General features: G+C 41.1%; 1 long non-coding RNA gene across 1 annotated transcript; it reads right to left on the minus strand.

The window, feature by feature from the left end:
* Positions 1 to 12,274: 12,274 nt before the first annotated feature.
* On the minus strand, positions 12,275 to 18,239 carry LOC123026361. The gene is made up of 3 exons (XR_006415282.1): positions 18,228 to 18,239; positions 17,144 to 17,148; positions 12,275 to 12,388 (listed from the first exon to the last, which is right to left on the minus strand). It is a non-coding gene; the product is annotated as an uncharacterized LOC123026361 (long non-coding RNA).
* Positions 18,240 to 18,577: the final 338 nt, after the last annotated feature.

The raw sequence follows: 18,577 nt of genomic DNA on the forward strand, positions 1-18,577 counted from the left end.
ACAATGTTCCTGGGAAGTCTTTAAACAGAACAGACATTTATTATTATTATTATTATTATTCTGCAATATGTTTTACGCACATGCACTTTTGTAAGAAAGTCTTACTCAATGACTTTTTGAGATTGATTTTTCAGATTAAAGATAGATACAAACTGGATTTGGATTATCTCTTTAATGAATGATCTTATATAGAAGACCAAATGGAGGAAATTTGCAAAATATAAGCATCAAATCAAATGACAGAATTTACTTATTCACTGCTGGAATAATAAGTCTTCAAATAATGTTCAGACCTACAGTCTATTCTGTCTTCTGTAAATGAGATTTACAGACATACTATATTTATATATGCACTCTATTTTCTGAATGTTGTATTATTAAGAAATAAAAATGAATTGAATAAAGCTGACTACAACTGGAGGGGTGATCTTTTCCCACCTCAATCTATCTGAAGCCAAATTTCTTAAGCTGAGGGTTTCTTCCAAGTCCCCCACTATGTAAAGTTAGACAGGTGATTACCAGAAGAAGGATTTTCTGTGTTACGATGGCTCAGATATGGAATACGTGGAAACTCTTTTAGTATTAAGGAAAAACTTGCTATTTGCCATAGCATTCCAGCATGCTTTTTAGCTGACCTTGATGATTATTTTCTAGCTATGCTAGATTTTAGCAGGCTGGTCCTCTGAGACCCTTCTCTGTGGCTTCCATCAGATGAGGTACCGTAGGTAGCTTTGAGAGAGAAAACCTTTTCTGCAGCGACTTTTAGGCTTAGAGATACTTTCCTGGTACTTCCAGTGAGGTAATGTTGGTAGCCATCCAGCTGCAACTGGGAACCTGAAAAATCAGTGCTTGAGGGTTCTTGTGCTTGAGAGGTCTACTTGCATTGAGCACCAGTAGGACTTCCTTTAAGACTTGGCTGCTCAGCAGGTCAAGATCTGAACTGAGGAAGGGTACAGAGATACATGAGATGCAGTGGTGGAGCCAGCTTTCCCAGCCCCATACTCTACTTATGCATTTACTTATTTATTTATACCCTTGCCTTTTTCCTTCCAAGGAACTCAAGGCAGCTTACATAATTTCTCCTCCTCCTCTCAATCCTATCCTTACAACAGCAACCCTGTGAGTTAGGTTGGAGTGAGAGATTGACTGGCCTAAAATCACCCAGTTGGCTCCATAGCAGAATGGGAACTAGAACCCAGATCTCCTGAGTTCCAGTCCCACAGTCTTAACCACTCCACCACCACATTTAGTCTGCCATATTCAGCTGAGTGCCTAAAAAGGACTTGTATCTTTACTGTAGAGTTGTAACTGCTATGTTTAGAGTGCCTTGTATACGTAGCCCACTTCCTCAAACATTCTTCAGATTCTCTTTATCTTTCCCTTTCAGCAAAACTTGAAAGAAATATGTGGAACTCCCAAAAGTCATAAGTCATCAAATAAATATTGATAAATAGATATCAATATATTTCACTACTTCTTGAATCTCCTTTGGTGTTTCTTCAGTTTCACACTTGAGGAATGAATCCTAATTAACTTCACATTTTAGTTTGGAAGAGATTTCAGTGGTACTTGAATGCCTAGAATGTATTTGGAAAGAAAATTCGATATCTGTTCACATAAAGTTTAGTTGCCTTCTTCATTAATATTCTGTTCAGCAGCAGCTGAGTCATAGATCATCTGAAATAATGTTAACAATTAAATTGTCAATATCATTGACTGGAGTCAAAAGGCATCCTTAAATTGCTTCATAATTCAGAACAAGCACTTCATTATCAATGGAAGATCAGTGGCAGGGTACAACAGAAAGATGTGTGAGTATCACAGCAAAGACAATCGCAATGACATTTCTGATGGAGGTGCATGAAAGTTCACACAATTTGGAAAAGGCAATTCAATTAATTGCCAGAATTAACTGCCAGCGAAGCCAATAACTGTTTTGCTGTGATATTTGAAATATACTTTGGAAGTTGGAGGTCTTGAGTTAATTATGAATTTTTAACCATTGGGCTATATTAAAAAGTCATCCAGACAAAAGACCAAAGAGATGCTTTTTAAAATGAATTTTTAACAGACAATCTCAAATGTGAAAGGAATGGAGGCTGCAGAAGGGGGAGAGAAAGATGAATGTAGCAAAGTTAAGGTGACATAAACACTGCAGGTAGCATCCCTTTTCACCCACGAACTTGCAGGACATTACCCCTTGCACAACAGGGCTTTGGCATTTCTAAAAAATAATAGTTAAAGAACTGAGCAGAAGTTCCTGGTTCTGGAACAGGGCAGGTCGGCAGAAGGCAGCTTGAAGAAGAGCTCCAGTGATTTGTCGCAATTCAGAAACTAATATGTTTGTTTCCAAGGTGATTTCAAAAGCCCCATTGTCCAAATGGTGGGTTCCATAAACATAAAGACATCAGCAGAGGCAGGATAATCCTGTTTGATCCTGATCCATGTTAAATAACTTCAACAAGAATAGAAAAATATTTGTAAATTGTAAGAATTACTTTGTAGGACCGTAAGAAGGTTCTCAGACCATTTCACACTTTCATGAAAGGAAGTCAAGATTTGAAATCATAGTGCTTTCATTTACTCTAACAATAATAATTTAAAATCTGAAGTATTTTAATTTGGAACATCCAGTGCAAATGGAACTACAAAGCCTTTCACAAAGTCTAGCATAAATAAAAGGCTAATCATCAAACTTCAATCAATTGCTAGAAATAACAGATATTCATAGCTGCCCCAGCATATTAATTTTGGATATCATCTTCACACTATCTCAAGCAATCTTGTTCCCAAGGTAACTATAAAGTGAGATTTTCATTTCACTTTTGATAAGAACCTATCCAAATTTGAAATGTGTTCCATGCTCAGCACAAAAAAAGAACTTTTTGTTGTTTTTGTTTAGTCACAAAGTCATGCCTGACCCATCATGACCACATGGACAACACTCCTCCAGGCCTTCCTGTCCTCCACCATCCGCTGGAGTCCACTGAAGCTCACACCAACTGCTTCAGTGACTCCATCTAGCCACCTCATCCTCTGCTGTCTCCTTCTTCTTTTGCCATCAGTTGCTCCCAGCATTAGACTCTTCTCCAGGAAGTCCTTCCTTCTCATTAGGTGGCCAAAGTATTTGAGTTTCATCTTCAGTATCTGGCCTTCTAAAGAGCAGTCAGAGTTGATTTCTTGTAAGATTGACTGGTTTGATCTCTTCGCAAAAAAGAACTAGTGGTCAGAAATTGAATGTGTCACAAACCATAATGAACAGATCTGTTCATTTTATTTATTTGTTTGATTGTTTATTTATTAAAACATTTCTATGCCGCCCCTTGCCGAAGCCATCCTGGCCAAAGGTTTCAAGCGCTTAGCTCTTAACGTTCTGCACCAGAATCCATGTTAGTGCTTCACGTAATTTTGCCACCTCTTGCTTCTGACATGCTCCTCATATAGCAAGCAGGCACATTATGGACCTTTCCATGCTTGGAAAAGTGGTACATATTGAGCCTGTCTACTGCAAATGGTATTTTGTTTCTGTTTACTTTGCTCAGAATTTACCAAACCTCACAAAGTTCTTCATCACTGGAAGAGGAAGAACTTGAATCTTTTACGTGTGAGTGAGGACGGTGGTGAAACGGACCAGAGCAGAAGCTGTATCCTTAAATCCATGAAATGAACAGCTCCGTTCATTAATTCATTTGTATGCTGATTTTCCACAGATTATTGCTCAGACTGCCGACTTCATTTGCTCACCTCTCTTCCATCTGAAACACAGCCATACTAACCAGAAACTGCTCACTGGAGACAACCTGCATTTACCAACATTCTCTCTCTAGCACAATTTTGGGAACTGCAAGGACCTCTCCTGACATTTGCACCCAATCACCTTTCTTATCAGACAGTGTTACCCCCCTGCAGCATTTTGCCCCCGTCAGACAAGAGCTTGGTTAATTGATTGCCGTGATCTCTTCATAGCAAGCTCTGTTTATGAACAGCTTGAAAGCAGAGGAAACACATATAAGGTCTGAAAACACAAACAGCAAACAGGGAATAAACAAGCATTCTCTTAGAAGCCATCAGCACCAGCTGTAGTCCCATCAAAGCCAACAATTTGCAGGTGGTGTCAGAAATAACTTTGCCAGAGAAGTGCTCTTTGTGGTTTATATCGTGCTTTCAGACTGAACAGAGGATCAGGTGAAAGATAACAATTATAGAGTTTGGAGGAAGTCTACCTACATTGTCTGCTGTCCAGTGAAATAAGTGGCACATGGAGAGAAAACAAAGGGAAAACAATTGCCATGGAAAGACAAGCACATACAAAATAGCTAACCTGGATTCTGTGTAAAACATGTTTTGTATTGTCTCAGTTGTTATTTTACAAGTGGAAATTGTGAATCTGTTAGATAGCATTAACAGGTATCATGATAGCTGTAGCTACTGTATGCAAATTGAAAAAATGCCAGATCTCTCCTGCCTTCCTATATAAACCTGAAAAACAGGTTAGGAGCTCATGGTTCTACCTTCTTAATAGCACTGAACAGTACAACAAGTAGAAGAGCTGAAGCAGCACCTATGTTATTACTGTGCAAACAACTGAATTCTGGCATCTGTGCTGAAGTTATCAAGGACTCTGCCTATTATTGTGCTTTTATCCATATGCTGTTTTTCATTTCCATGACAATACGCCTCTTTCCACCATTGTGGCAAGGAAAAGTAAGCAACAATGCAGTTTTACAAGCTGGCAAGTCTTTTGCTTCCCTAAGTCATGCTAAGCATCTATAAACCATATGCCCATCTCAAACAACAGCAGAGAGCTTCCATATATCATGATAATGCATATCACATAAGCTTTCATTTATTATATTAGCAATTTCACATGAAACCTGTCATTTTAAGCAACTGTACCATTTCTTGGAGCTTTCAAATTAGAAGTCCTCCTTTCACTTTCCTCAAGACAAAAGTCTGTATTATCTTTTGATCCTGGAAGTGAGTGTGACATGCTACATATCAGGTCATTGAGACAAATTAACCCACCTGAAACTCTTGTGAGATTAGTTGACCCTTCTTGGACTACTGACCCACTCCCAATTGCCTGCATACTAAACTTAGGACAGGAAGACTTTAAAGTTGTTATAAGAGCAATTCTTGGTCAAGGCACTTAAGGCACAATCCTTGCCACTGGATTGTCATAGGATGATTGGGAGTCCCAGCCCCAAGGTCTGGGTAGGGGCTCAAGACTTGTTCCATCATCCTGCTGCCAGTGTGGAAAGGATCACACCAGCTGTGGTGGTAGTTGTGATGTGTCATGAAGTCATCTTTGACCTAAGGTGATCCCATGAATGAAAGCCTTCCAAAATGTCCTGTCCATGACAGCCCTGTTCAGCTCTTCCAAGTTCAAGGCTGTGGCTTTTTTCCCCACATTCCATAATTCGAGAATGGGAGGAGACAATATCTGCCAGCATATGAAGTTTCCTGGTGCTGCCTCAGCCTCAGTTCCTTGTGCTGTGGGACCAAATGCTTAGACTGCCAAAGCCAGACATATAAGTGGATATTTGAAGGCTCATCTCCTTCCATATATACCTGTCCAAACTCTAAGGTCCTTCCTGAGCACCCCTCCCTGAAGGAGTTTAGAAGAGTGACTATCCGAGGAAGGGCCTTTTTTGTGGTAGCACTCCAGCTTGAGAATCTATTCCCTAGAAAGTTTCACCCATCGCTGACACTTATTCTTTTCAGGGCCAGGCCAAAGGCTTTTTTTCATTTACCCACCATGTTAAAGGTTTAGAATCATTTATAGTTAGAATTATTTTATTCTATATTTTATATATTATATTTGTATTTTAATGTGTTGTTGTGCTCTGGTTGTATGTCATCCTGAGATCCACCAGGATAAAGACGTTTTAAATAAATAAGTGTCTTTCATGGAGGGAGAAGTCCAGGGGCAAACTTCATCTCCATCTCTCATGAGCTAGTTCATTCCCTCCATCCTTCAGGTTCCCAAACCTCAAGACAATCCACTGAAATGCAGTTCTTTTACTGTGACTGTGTGAGGTTCTGGGGCAGCCCCAGGGCTCCCTCCTCTGACAACTGCACATTTGACAGAACATGTAATATTTAATAGCCTGAACGAAGAAGCCTCTACCCATGTAAAGGGCTGAACCCAAACTGGAAACTGCTTCACAGTCCCTCCCTTTCAGTAGGGCTGCTGGCTTCACTATCAGGTGGCCTCGCCATTGAAGGGCAAGAGAGCAAGAGCTGAGCAGCTTCTCTTTCCTGATGCCTCCTTGCTGGTTCAAGGATGGGGTCCCACATTTGGCCCCTTCCCCTCCTGAAAACCCTCCCATCCCTTCCAAAATGGAGTGCCTCTCGCACTCGCTTTGTGCGAGAAACTTCACTAAGCAACCCTGAGGGGCCTTCAAAGGGTTTCACCTCCACAGGCTGCAGTGAGCGAGTGACCAGCCCACTCCCTACGGGACCCTTCATGGGCTGCCCCTAATCCCCTGCATGCAGAGGGTTCTGCACAGCACACCGTCAGTCTCCTCATCCGCATACTAGAAATGGCACCGCCCATGTTTTATGACCATTGTCTGAATGAATCTGCTTGAAAATTTGCATGGGAAGGCATTAAAAACTGTCTCAAAATATGTATTTCTAAATATGTTTTTTTCTCAAGATGCCTATTTTAAATACATTTTGATACTTTTGTTGTTTAAGCCAGAAACTGTGTGAAAACATTTGAAAAGTTCCAATCTCCATATTAGTCATGTGGTTTGAGTAATTTCATATTGGAGTTCACAAGATCAAATTTCACAGACATATCTAATTTTCCAGAACACATCAACGGTAGCATGTAACATTTCCAAATCTCTCTCTCTCTCTCTCTCACACACACACACACGCACGCATACTCGTACAAACTTCCCCTAAAACAGTTCCTAGGGTGCCTGCTTCATTAGCATAAACAAACTTGCTGATATTGTTAAATAGCAAACAGTAACAAAATGAAAAGTGCATTCAGAGGAGAGGAGAGGGAGCTTTGCCTTTGCATGTTTGCATAGCCTTTTGTTAAGGATTTCTTTATATCCCATCTATGTGTTAATGGCCCAGAAATGATTTGTACAGTATCTAACACATCGCTGGCATGTTCGGTTCTTTACTCATCCAAGTTTGTATTTTGAATTCCATATCTTAGCCTTCCATGTGAGGACTTGAATAGCTACTGGGATGATGAAAGGGAGAAAATTGTGTGTGTGTGTACAAAATCATTACTCTGCTCTCAGATGTTATTCAGTGTTAGATAGTACACTTTTTTTATGTCAGGACAGATTAACATGAGCCACAAAGGTAATCTCCTATGCTTCAGCTGGTTCATTTCTCTCTTTGTTTTAATAATCCATTCAGACAAAGGTCAACATTACCTTGCTGATTTAGTGGGATGAAATGTACTTTTATTAGGCCATCAGAATGATGGCCTAATACTTAATTATTACTTCTGATCTGAAAGCTTTGGATAATTGCATCATTTTGGAAATCAAAAGATTAGAATGCTCCTGTTCTTAAGGGGTTGGCTTTTTGTTTTTTGACTCTTTTTTTTTTTTTTTGGTCACTTTATTCTTTAAATATATTTGGTCCACTTTGTGACTATGCGATACTCACGCTGGCTGTGGTTAGATTAATCACATGACTAAATATGGTTGAATATTCTTCATAGACCCCAATGTACCTGGAAAGAGCTGTTCCTCATGAGGAAGGATCCCAGGCCAACCAGCATTCCTTCTCAATGGAGGAACTGCACTCAGTGCATTCATCACATAACTGCTTGAGGCTGCCAAGCATGTAGCCTGTGGAATTTGTGGCCAACATACGCATCTTCCACAGACATAGCCCTGCAGTCTCCTCACAAAGTGAGGGTGCCGCCATGAACCCCTCCCCAGTTGCCTTTGTTTTGGTTGACAATGAGGCACGGGGGTCTGAGTCAGAAGGTTCATTTGGGCTCTGAAGAGTGAACAACAAGGAGAAAAAGAGTAAGTGGGGTGGAGCAGTACTGCATTTATGCTTAACTAATGCTCCAATTTTACTTGGTTGATCTGGCACACTACTCTGGGTCCAGCTGTAGCAACAGAAAGGGGAAAAGAGTAAGGCATCTCTTGGGTAAGGACCCAGGAGGAAGGTCATCCAGATTCTGGTGCACTGGGATATTAACTGGCTTTGCACAACCCACCCCATGCAGTGCAGAACTGCCATATTTGAGGTCCATCAACATGGGCACAATTCTATCATCTACCAACACTGTCTGGGGAGTCCCTGCTCTGAGGTCCAGCAGATTTGTATTCCTATCCCTTTCTTGGCTAGAGTGGAAAGAATTGACCTCAGAGAGGAGGGAAACAGACTTGCTGGGGGGCAGGTGGGGCTAGGAAAAGGCTGGAGCTAACAGCCTACATCATTTGCAAATTTATTTATTTATTTATTTAGAATTTTTGTATGCCATCCCATCGCTTATAGCCTCCCATCGCTTAACTGACACCCTGAAGTCCTTCTAGCCTTCTCCACAGTACTTCATCTAGATCAGGGGTCAGCAACCCATGGCTCCGGAGCCGCACATGGCTCTTGAACCCCTCTGCTGTGGTTCCGTCGCTCAAAACACGCAGCCGGCACAGCTGCTGATCTGCTCGAAGCTCCACTCAGGAACACAGGGCTAGCTAGTTAAGTAAATCGCTACATTCCTCTGCTAAACAAGCTTCCTGCAGGCTCTCGTGTTACATGAAAAACACTGCTGAAAAGATTGTCTTTGTCCCAATGTAATCTCCTTCATCTGAAAGTTAAAAGCTGTGCTTGGGACCTGTCACAATTCACATCACTTGACTGTTTATCTGCTAATCAGTCACTAAACACACCTATATCTGTGAGTGGCACCGATGATTTACTGAGCTTTCCCCCCCTCCAACCATGGATAAATCCGAAGAAAAGAAAAGTTTCTGAAGAAAACCAAACGTTTAATGGTATGTGGGTAGATTAATTTGCTTTTACTGCTGACTAACTTATGGGGTTTGCTGTTTAATGCATGCAGCCCTTTAGCACTGACTTTGACTCTGCAGGAAGCTGTTCTCCTATTCAAAATATATGAAAGGAATCCTACTAGTTTATAATGTAAGATTAAAAATAACAGTTTTTAGTGACTGAACAAGAGCTGCAACTAAATCATAATGAAATTATAGATCTACTTCTTTGTTTTAAGAAGATTCTTATAAAAAATTCCAGCAACATTATTACATTGGTAGAGGGATGTTTGTTCAATATTTCACCATGTGGTAAAAGGATGAGGGCACACAGAAGCAGACAGTGGATAATATAAGTTTGGCTTTTTATTTCATAAATAAGAGGAGGACTCAGATAGACATTGAGTATTTTATTTGAAAGTAACTTTCAACCCAGCATCTTTTTTTTCAGAGTTCAAAATGTTTTTGTTGCATGCAGAAATAAAACTTTGTTTTCCCTGTAGCAGTTCATTGATTTCATAAATGCAACACACTATAGTTTTTTTATACATAGCATAAAGGTAAAAAATTATATATGCAGTGTTATCTTCCTTTTAGATGTCAAAAGGGTTTTGCGGCTCCCAGTGTTTTCTTTTCTGTGGGAAATGGGTCCAAATGGCTCTTTGAGTGTTAAAGGTTGCCGACCCCTGATCTAGATGGTTGAAAATGGCCATCTAAATGAATGGCGGGACATGAACAGCACAGAGCCCCTGGGCTATGGGGCAACATACCAATGCAAAAGCAAAAATGAAGAACTGTGGCAAAGATCATGCCATGCTTCACCACATGCATGGGATGAATAGAAACCTCAGAGTTCATAAGCTTGTGTGCATCATGGGTGGGTGGGTGGGTGGGGAGCATTGGATTGTGCCTTAAGATAAATCCAATGGGCCCATCAAGACCATTATCCCCATGCATCTTGCCCTTATCAGCAGCCTTGCATTAGCAAGAGTTCTTGAGTTTCTTACAGAGCTCCATCTGGTGAAAGAGACTGCAGCTGCCTTGCTTCATGGTGCTTTGGGTTGGATCTCAACATTTAAATTTCATAACTAATTTGTTTGGTTAAAAAGGTCAGTTCAGACAAAGAGGCTTCAAGCATGCACAAATCCCTTAGCAGGCATATATTTTGTCTATGCTTAAAAAGGGGAAATGGTTCATTTAGGTTGATTAATTAGCCAGAAGTTCACAATACCTATCACCAGGCAGAGAAACCTGAAAGGCCACCATTTGCATCTATGAAAATGAGGGAGGTTTAGCAGGCAGCATAACCTGTGAAAAGAATTAATGAGACAGCACGCAAAATCTCTTGACAGATGGCATTTCGAAATATTGTAAATGGAGTCTGACAATTTCTTCAGTCAATTCTGTGTAAGCTATTTGCAATGTTTACCTCCATAAAAGGTATGCTTTTAGCGTCAGCTACTGAATGTAACTAAATTGATTCCAAATTCACTGGGCTGAAGTAGTTTGCTGACTGAAGCAAAGGACAAGATGTTCCCCACCTCTCCACCCACTCCATTTCACATGTGGAAGCCAACTGGAGTGGCAAGGGAGCAGCGTTTCCAGCTGCTTGGGAGGAAAGCAGACTAGCTCCAGGAGTCCAGGGCAGGCTGTGTGGGGCACTTTGCTCATTCCTCCAGGTAGGCCCTGAAAGAATCCAGCCTGAAACCCTCAACAGCCCATCGGCAGGAAGTTTTGAGAAGAATGAGCTGCATGGATCCAATTCCCTGACTTGGTAGAATGTCGCTTCCTACGTTCCTCTACTGGGTTTGTTGTTGTTCAGCTTTCAGTCATGTCCGACTATAAGTGATCCCATGGGCCAAAGCTCTCCACTGTCTGATCCAATGCCTCCTCTTTCAGCTGAACTATGCTCTGGCCCATATCTTCTTTGATGGATTCCAACCACCATGTTCTTTGGCAACCTGGTTTTCCCTTGCTGCTGAGCATTCCAAGCATAGTATCTTTTTCTAATGAGCTTGATTGCATGATGTGCCCAAAGTGAGTCTCCGATTTGTTATATTGCCAACCAGGGATGTGTCTGGTATAACATGTTCTAGCACCTGCTTGTGCATCACCTTTTCTGTCCATGGAATGCGTAGGAGTTTCCGCCTACACCACAGTTTGAATTAGTTAATTTTCCTCTTGTCTAACTTTCTCATTGTCCAACTTTCACAACTGTAGGCTCCTATAGGAAAAACGATCCCACAGATTAACCTGTACTTGGTTGCTAAGCTGATGTTCTTGTTTTTCCACACTTTATTCATGCTTGTCATTGCCATACGACCTAGTGAAATTCGTTGCTGCAAATGTCACATCATCACCACTTCCTGCCACATCAGATCCGCTCTGCTGATTAAATGGTACAAAAGGCGTTATATCTGAAAGCGATACAGAAACATCTGTAAAGCAGTCCAGAGTTAGGGGTACGGATGTATAATGCCTCTCTTGTAACCCCAGATGTGAACTCAAGAGCAGTTTTAAGAAAAGCAAACATATTCAGGAGTTTGTGCTCATGTTTAGCAAATCACATTTCTTTTGAAATGTGCACTTTAAAATGAGTGTCTGCAAAATGATGCATTTTTGTGCTTTATTAAATGCAGGGGGTGCATATTTGGGTGTTGTTTGAAAGAATCTTTTTCCCTGATTGAAAATGCATTTTTTCCGACTTGAAGAAAAAATAGAGGGAGGGGGAAAGAAGAAGAAAACTGGTGTTCTCTATCCGTGTCTCTTTAAAGATAGCTTTATTTGTGTCATACATACATACATACATACATACATACATACATACATACGGGCAGAGGGAAAAGGGGCATTTGATTTCAGGGGGGAAAATGTGGGCAGAAAGATTGGGGGGAAGAACAACAAGAGGTGAAGTGCATGTGGGCAACAATCCAGCTAATCCAGGGAGATCAGATGCAGCAGAACTAGCAGGGCCCCCATATTTTATTTCAGCATCTACCCATGAATTGAAGGGAGACTGGGGCAGAGATCTGGGACTCCAAATGAAAAATTTGGATCTCCACCCCTAGTGGGCCTTCTCTCACAACACTCCCTTTGTTCCAGGCCTAAACACATTGACTCAGGATTAAAGCACCTGGACAACACAAGAAATATGAAAATTGTCTTTCTGTAATCAGGTGAGGTGATAAACCAGAGCTCCAACCATTTTTACCTTTGGGCTCTGTATGGCTGCTGGAAGGATCTGGGCAGCTTCAGGTCTCCCCCTGCTGCCAAGTACCAGAATAATAGAACTGGTAGTTGCAGGACTAGTCCCAGACTCTGCTGCAGCTGCCAGGGCCCTCATGAGCGCCAGCTGGGAGCCCTAGGGAAAGAGCTATTTATGAACTAGCGCTTCCATCCAGAAGCTTTCTGGGCAACACTGGCCTCCAGTGATCTCAAGCCCTTCACCAGGTGTGATCTTCCCTGCTCCTTGTGCCGTCTTACCAGCTTCTGACCTCTAGGTTGTCCTGCCCATGCCCTTGTTTACTCGACTGCACCTCATCAGGCTCCACAAGTGACTCCTGGTTTTGACCCTAGTCTGCTTGGCATCGTGACTTGTGATTTGGACTGGTGAATGACTTTGCCTTGTGTCGTACCACCTTGTCATCTCGCTAATACCCCAGTGCATTTATCCATCTCCTGCTCACCCAGGCCCTGATCCCTCACAGCTGCAAATGCTGATATGCATCTCATTTCCTGTTAAAACGCCATGGATTTGCCATCTAGTTCATGACTCTCGAGCAGCAAAAACTCATCTGTGTTGCCTCCCACTGGGTACCAACTGGTAGGTTTCAGTCTTCAGGGAGCCTGCTACTTCCCATCCTTTCCCTTTCTTTCTGGGGAAGGTGACCTTAGTCCCTTTTTCAGTCAGTTTTCTCTCAACTGGGGAGGAGAATAGTGGCGAAGAAGACAGGTGACAAGGTCTGTCAGCATGTCCACTGACACCATAGTATAGTCAGGAAATAGCTGCACCACTGAATGGCCATACTTAGCATGTTCTGGGGAAAAAAGGCCTTCAGACAGTTGAGTGTGACATAGCAGCTTCTCTCACCATCAATAAAGGTATCTGCATGAAAGGAGCATAAATCCAATGGTATTATGTGTTTGACAGACCACATCTGTGACTTCTGTGTGGAGTTACCGCTGCTTCTCTCCATTAGTGATTATTATAACTAAATTGTTTCTCAGATCCAGAAGAAGAATGCTGGGGAGATGGGAAAGACACTGTGCCATAAAAGCCAAGATCAAGATGTTCATAAATAATTGCACTATACCTTCTGTTTATTATGCATCTTTGAGCTAGAGAGGTGAATGGCTTCCACATGATCCTTCCTGAGTATCTCTGCATCAGAGGATCATACAGATCTGTGTACTGAATGACCAAGAGTTGCATGTAAACATCCCCCTTGCCATTTTATTGATAATGCAGAAACGTCTAGGACCTAGATCAACCATAATAAAATGCTCTCAGTGTGTTTCCATGAGTCTGAGAAACACGCTTACCTGTAGAATCCTGTCCTGGGAGACAATCAGGAGAGATCATTTAAGGTATTTCCCCACCCTATCCATGGCTTTGTCCATCTTATCCTCCAGGCCTCGTTTCTTGTTTTACTCTCATCCTTTGCCTCTCTACCTACAGCTCCAACACCCACAGCTGCCCAAAAACCTCCTGCTTCTTTACAAATTCTGCTCATTCTTCACCTCTGGGTGAAGCTGCCTTGAACCTAATACATTGCCCTTCAGTCCTAACCAGCACAGCCAATATTGAAATATTATGCAAATTGTAGAGCCAAACTTCAGAAGTGCCACAAGTTGCTTTGATGCATGCGATCCATAATCTAGTTTTCTTCAACCCCCTCCTCAAAATGCATTCCTCTGCCTGAGACTTTGATTTATGTTAAGACTGGGAAAAACTCCCTCTACTTTTTAATGAAAAGAGAAGATCGTGGAGAGAATAATTTGAATTTCAGGCAAAAATTTGTAAACTTAACATTATGTGATGGTCCTGCACCTTTCTTTCTCCTTCTTTTTGTATCATGTTTAAAAGATAAGTGGTGAGGAACTGCATCCCCCCTTGTGCTTTCAAAATAGGGATAGAACGTTCCTATAAATTAAGTTATGGGATGATGCGGAGTCATACAGAGAAATGCAGTTCACATTTTCTCTTCTCTTACACTTGCACTTTCAATTCACTTGTGCTACAAAGTTGGAAGTCACCATAAACATATCAGGGAAAGCATACTATTCTTTCCCTTGAGAAAGTCATAGCATGTGTTCAGATACCCAGAAGCTATATCAGCAGTTTCTCGTACAATGGCATCTGTGTTGCTGCATCAGACCCAGAACTAGAACCCCAAGATCTATGAAAAGACACAGAATTAAAGAATTTGCAGCCCAGGAATTGTGGTGCCAGAATTAAATGGAGCGCATTGTCCCTCAACACACAAATCCACTTCTCCTCACACTAAGAGTTGTTCACGGCAGTGGAAAAAATAAGGCCAGGACCTTTTGCTGCTGCTACTAATAATCCATTAGGAGTCAGAAATTCTGGTGAGCCTCTTGCAGAACATTCAAAGTTTTACCTCTAGATCTATCTTCTGCCCATCCCTGTTACCTGCTTGCCACTTTTGAAGATTGTTCTGCAGCTGCGCTGGAAGAGTTAATGCTCTCACTGTAGAAGCTACAGACTAATGTCTGTCAACATCACTTGTTCTGTGGTTATTGTATGGCTCCCAAAGGCATTACATCTGAGCTGTGTTGTGGCAGGTAGTACCAAATCTGCATGCCATGATATGAAGTGAGATCAATCATCTCGTCCATTTAAAAAGTTCTCTATGTAATCAAGGGAAGTACCTCTCACTGGCCTCAAGAGCTGAACATATGTCCATTCACTGACAGCTCAACTTTGCACCACAGATATTTTTTGTTCAGCATTACAAATATTACATTTATGAATTGATTAAAAGTACATCCTCATTTGCAGAGGCAAAGCATCTGTCCAGACCAGGCACACGCAATGCCTTCTTCCTTCCATGCAATAGAAGATCAGCAGTAATCACCACTCACCTAGTTTGAGAGAACATCCATTGTAAAAAGAAATGCTCAACTGTAAGCATCAGATGATATCTTATATCTGTATTCAGCATTACTTCCTTGATATGCACCTTGGAAGGCATGCAAATTGTCCCCAGCAGAGCCATTAATGGAGCACAAATTGCCTGCAAGTCTTCCCAGCATCAATACTGAGGATGCCCAACAATGAAGTCTTTGCATAAAAGTAGACAGTTAAAAATGTAGCAAAAGAAATATCTTTACAGATCAATGAAACATCTTGTAGCAGTGAGGGAGAAAGATGTCCTACATTGTAACGCATAAAAGTGCTCTGTGTTTCAGTTAAGAAGTAGTTCAAAATGCCATTGTCAGCATCTTACTGTGCGCGCGCGCGCACACACACACACACACAAAATTTCCAACAGGTATGATTTCAATTCATGTGTTAAAGTGGACTGAGAGTCTGGAAGACAGACAGAGAATCAATATTCCATTCCAAGGCTTTGGGGATTCAAGAGATGGGACATGCAACTATAGATTTGGAGTTGATGGTTACAACCCATATGTGATCCCTTTTACAATGTAGGACCATATTTGTTTTTTTCTTTTATTTTTAAATAAATAGAATCAATGCTTAGCACAAACAAACAAACAGTTGGATGCAAAATATAAAACAAAAACCCAACTTGGCATACTATTGTATGGCACCATTATATTTTCAAGGACCTTCTTGAAATCCTGGTTTCACCTTTATTCTTAGTACCATATAAGGAGATACAATGATGGGCCAAAAAATAGAAAGCATGGACTTTGTCTATCACTGGTCAGTCTGAACCAGTAGAGTCCTGCAGCCAAGGAGGCCTCTTTGCATCAAAAGGCCAGAGTATGTTACACGATACATTATGACATCCCTGAGAACTCATTGGTCAGACTGCTTGCCACTGAATGTATGAGAGACAGGTCTGATACCTCACCTGTTTTAACCCATCTAAACAACAACCTTCTCCAAACCGGTGTCTTCCAAATGTGTTGGACTATAGCATGTTGGCTAGGAGATGTTGGGAGGTTGAGGAAGTCTGCAGTATGAACAAGAGGAGAGGATATAGCTAAATTCATAAATTAATTATTATTTCAAACCTAGAGGATCCATCACCTCTTCCCCCTGTGTTGGTGCATTCTCTCTTTTTTAATATAATGCTGTTCCATTAAGGAAGCTTCCTTGCACTGAATCAGACCATTGGTCCACTTTTTGTAGGCTTTGATTACCAGCAGCTCCCCTGGGTCCTGAGCAGGAGCATTTCCTGCTGTGCCGGGTGATCCCAGTGATTGTTTCTGGAACCTTCTGCATATGTGAAAGAAAGATTACAAATCTCCCTTTCTTAGTTTTTCAGCCTTGTAAAAAAGCAGATATATGGAAGTATATAGTATGGAAACATATAGGATCAAAGGGCTGAGTAAGTTAGATACTAAATCAGCTAAAATCAGACATTATAATTTTATGTGGGAAGTAACAAGAGATTTAACTAAGCCAAGGATGAGTCTTTGACCTGCCTCTTGGCTAAGAACATCTAGAAATAAGGAAGGACAGAAGAAATGCCAAGACTCATGATGAGTGACCAAGAAGGAAGGGCCCCATGAAAGAGTTGCAAAGCAATGATGTAAATGATAAACACTTTGTTATAATTGTGTTTGATGTTCTAGGAATGTTGTCTATATATTTCATTGACTGAGTGATTAAACTTGCATTCCACACTAAAATCCCATAGGACTCTTGGTGAATTACAACAATGACATAACAAAATAAGATCACAGTACATTGTATGCACTCTGTCTTGCCTTGTCTTGCCTCCTCCTTAATAAAAAGCTGCTGGCTTGCTTTTTTTTTCCATCTGAGGTAGTTAGGCCCATTTTGTGATCTGACACATGCATGCAAAATATGGTCTACGACTAAGCTATGGCACTTCCCCATAAGTTCTCTAGGTCCCAAAGAGAGCTATTTTGAGAGTATGGACTGGATATATGCCCCATGAGATTGATATTATATTTGCTATCAAATCCCCAGTGACCACCTGCCCTGATGAGGTCTAAATTCAATTGTGGAGAAGTGGTAGGTGGACAAAGGCAAAAGGGGCCAAAACTGAGTTTTCTAGTATCATGAGTCAACAAGGTACAATAGTGCAATAAAATTATTATATATTCTAGTGGAAATCATCTTCCCTATTTTCCTAGAAGAAGACTAATATTCCCTCATTGACAGAGATCTCAAACACGGGGCATCAAATTCCCTGATTTCTGTTGGGGAAAAAATTCTGCCAACATGACGCCTCAAGAAATTCCTGACTCCTGGGGAAAGTGGAGGAAGGAATAAGAGGACTGGCTTGATCTGATTCTAACCAACAGGGATGACCTAGTGGATAAAGTGGCACTTACAGAAACTCTGGAGATACGTTTATTTAATTATTAAATAATTATATTCTTGATTCTAAAGGAAGCAAAAGCTGAATGTTGCCAAATGTATATCCTGGATTTTAGGAAAGCTGATTTTAATAAATTCAGAACAGTAGGGAATTCAGTAAGATCCCATGGCAAGCTATTCTAATGAGAAAAAGAGTTCAGGATGGAGGGGGGGATTTCTATAATCAGAAATTCTAAAAACACAATTTCAACAAAGAAAAAAGTTAGAACACACAGAAGAAGAAGAATCCAATGTGGCTTCACAGAAAGCTTGGAGATGATCTGAAAACAATGTACAAGTAGTGGAAGGAAGGTCAGGTTACAAAAGAAAAAACACAGGCAGGTAGCACCAAATGGCAAGGATAGTGTCAGGAAGGCTAAATAAGTCAGTGGGGGATGCTAAAAGCAACAAAAAGGTCTTCTTCAGATACACCCATTATAGTAAAGGATAGTGGAAAGAAATGTTGCTTCAGCTATTCAAGTAGGCTGGCAAAGTGATAAGATAACAAATAAAAGGCAGAAGAGCTCAATTCCTTCTCCCCAAAGAGGGTCTATGACCTCCCTGGCAAGCATGAAGTACAAACCGAAGAAGCAGGATGGCAGCTTGAGATAGATAGGTAAATGAATTTGAACCAGTTCAGATCTTCAGGTCCCAGTAAACTACATCTTAGAGTACTAAAGGGACTGTCAGAAGAACACTCAGAACCACTGCCTATTATCTTTGAGAAATCATGGGGGACAGTTAAAGTGCAAGATGACTGAGGAGGGCTAATGTCATCCATAACTTCAAAAGTGGGAAAATGGGGGAACCTGGGAATTGCAGACCAATCAGTCTGACATAGATCCCAGAAGAAATTCTGAAGAAGATCATAAAGCTGTTACTCTGCATATACCCTGGAAACATGGAAGCCATCAATTTGTCAAGAACAATTCCTGCCTGAATAATCTGGTCTGAGTTTTTGATTGTGTAACCTCCCTGGTGGAATGAGGGAACACTGTGGTTATAATATATCTTGATTTCATTAAAATTTTTGACAAATCAGCCTGAT

This window comes from Varanus komodoensis, unplaced genomic scaffold (genome assembly GCF_004798865.1).
Source record: "Varanus komodoensis strain SLA01 unplaced genomic scaffold, ASM479886v1 scaffold3, whole genome shotgun sequence".
Taxonomy (NCBI): Eukaryota; Metazoa; Chordata; class Lepidosauria; order Squamata; family Varanidae; genus Varanus; species Varanus komodoensis.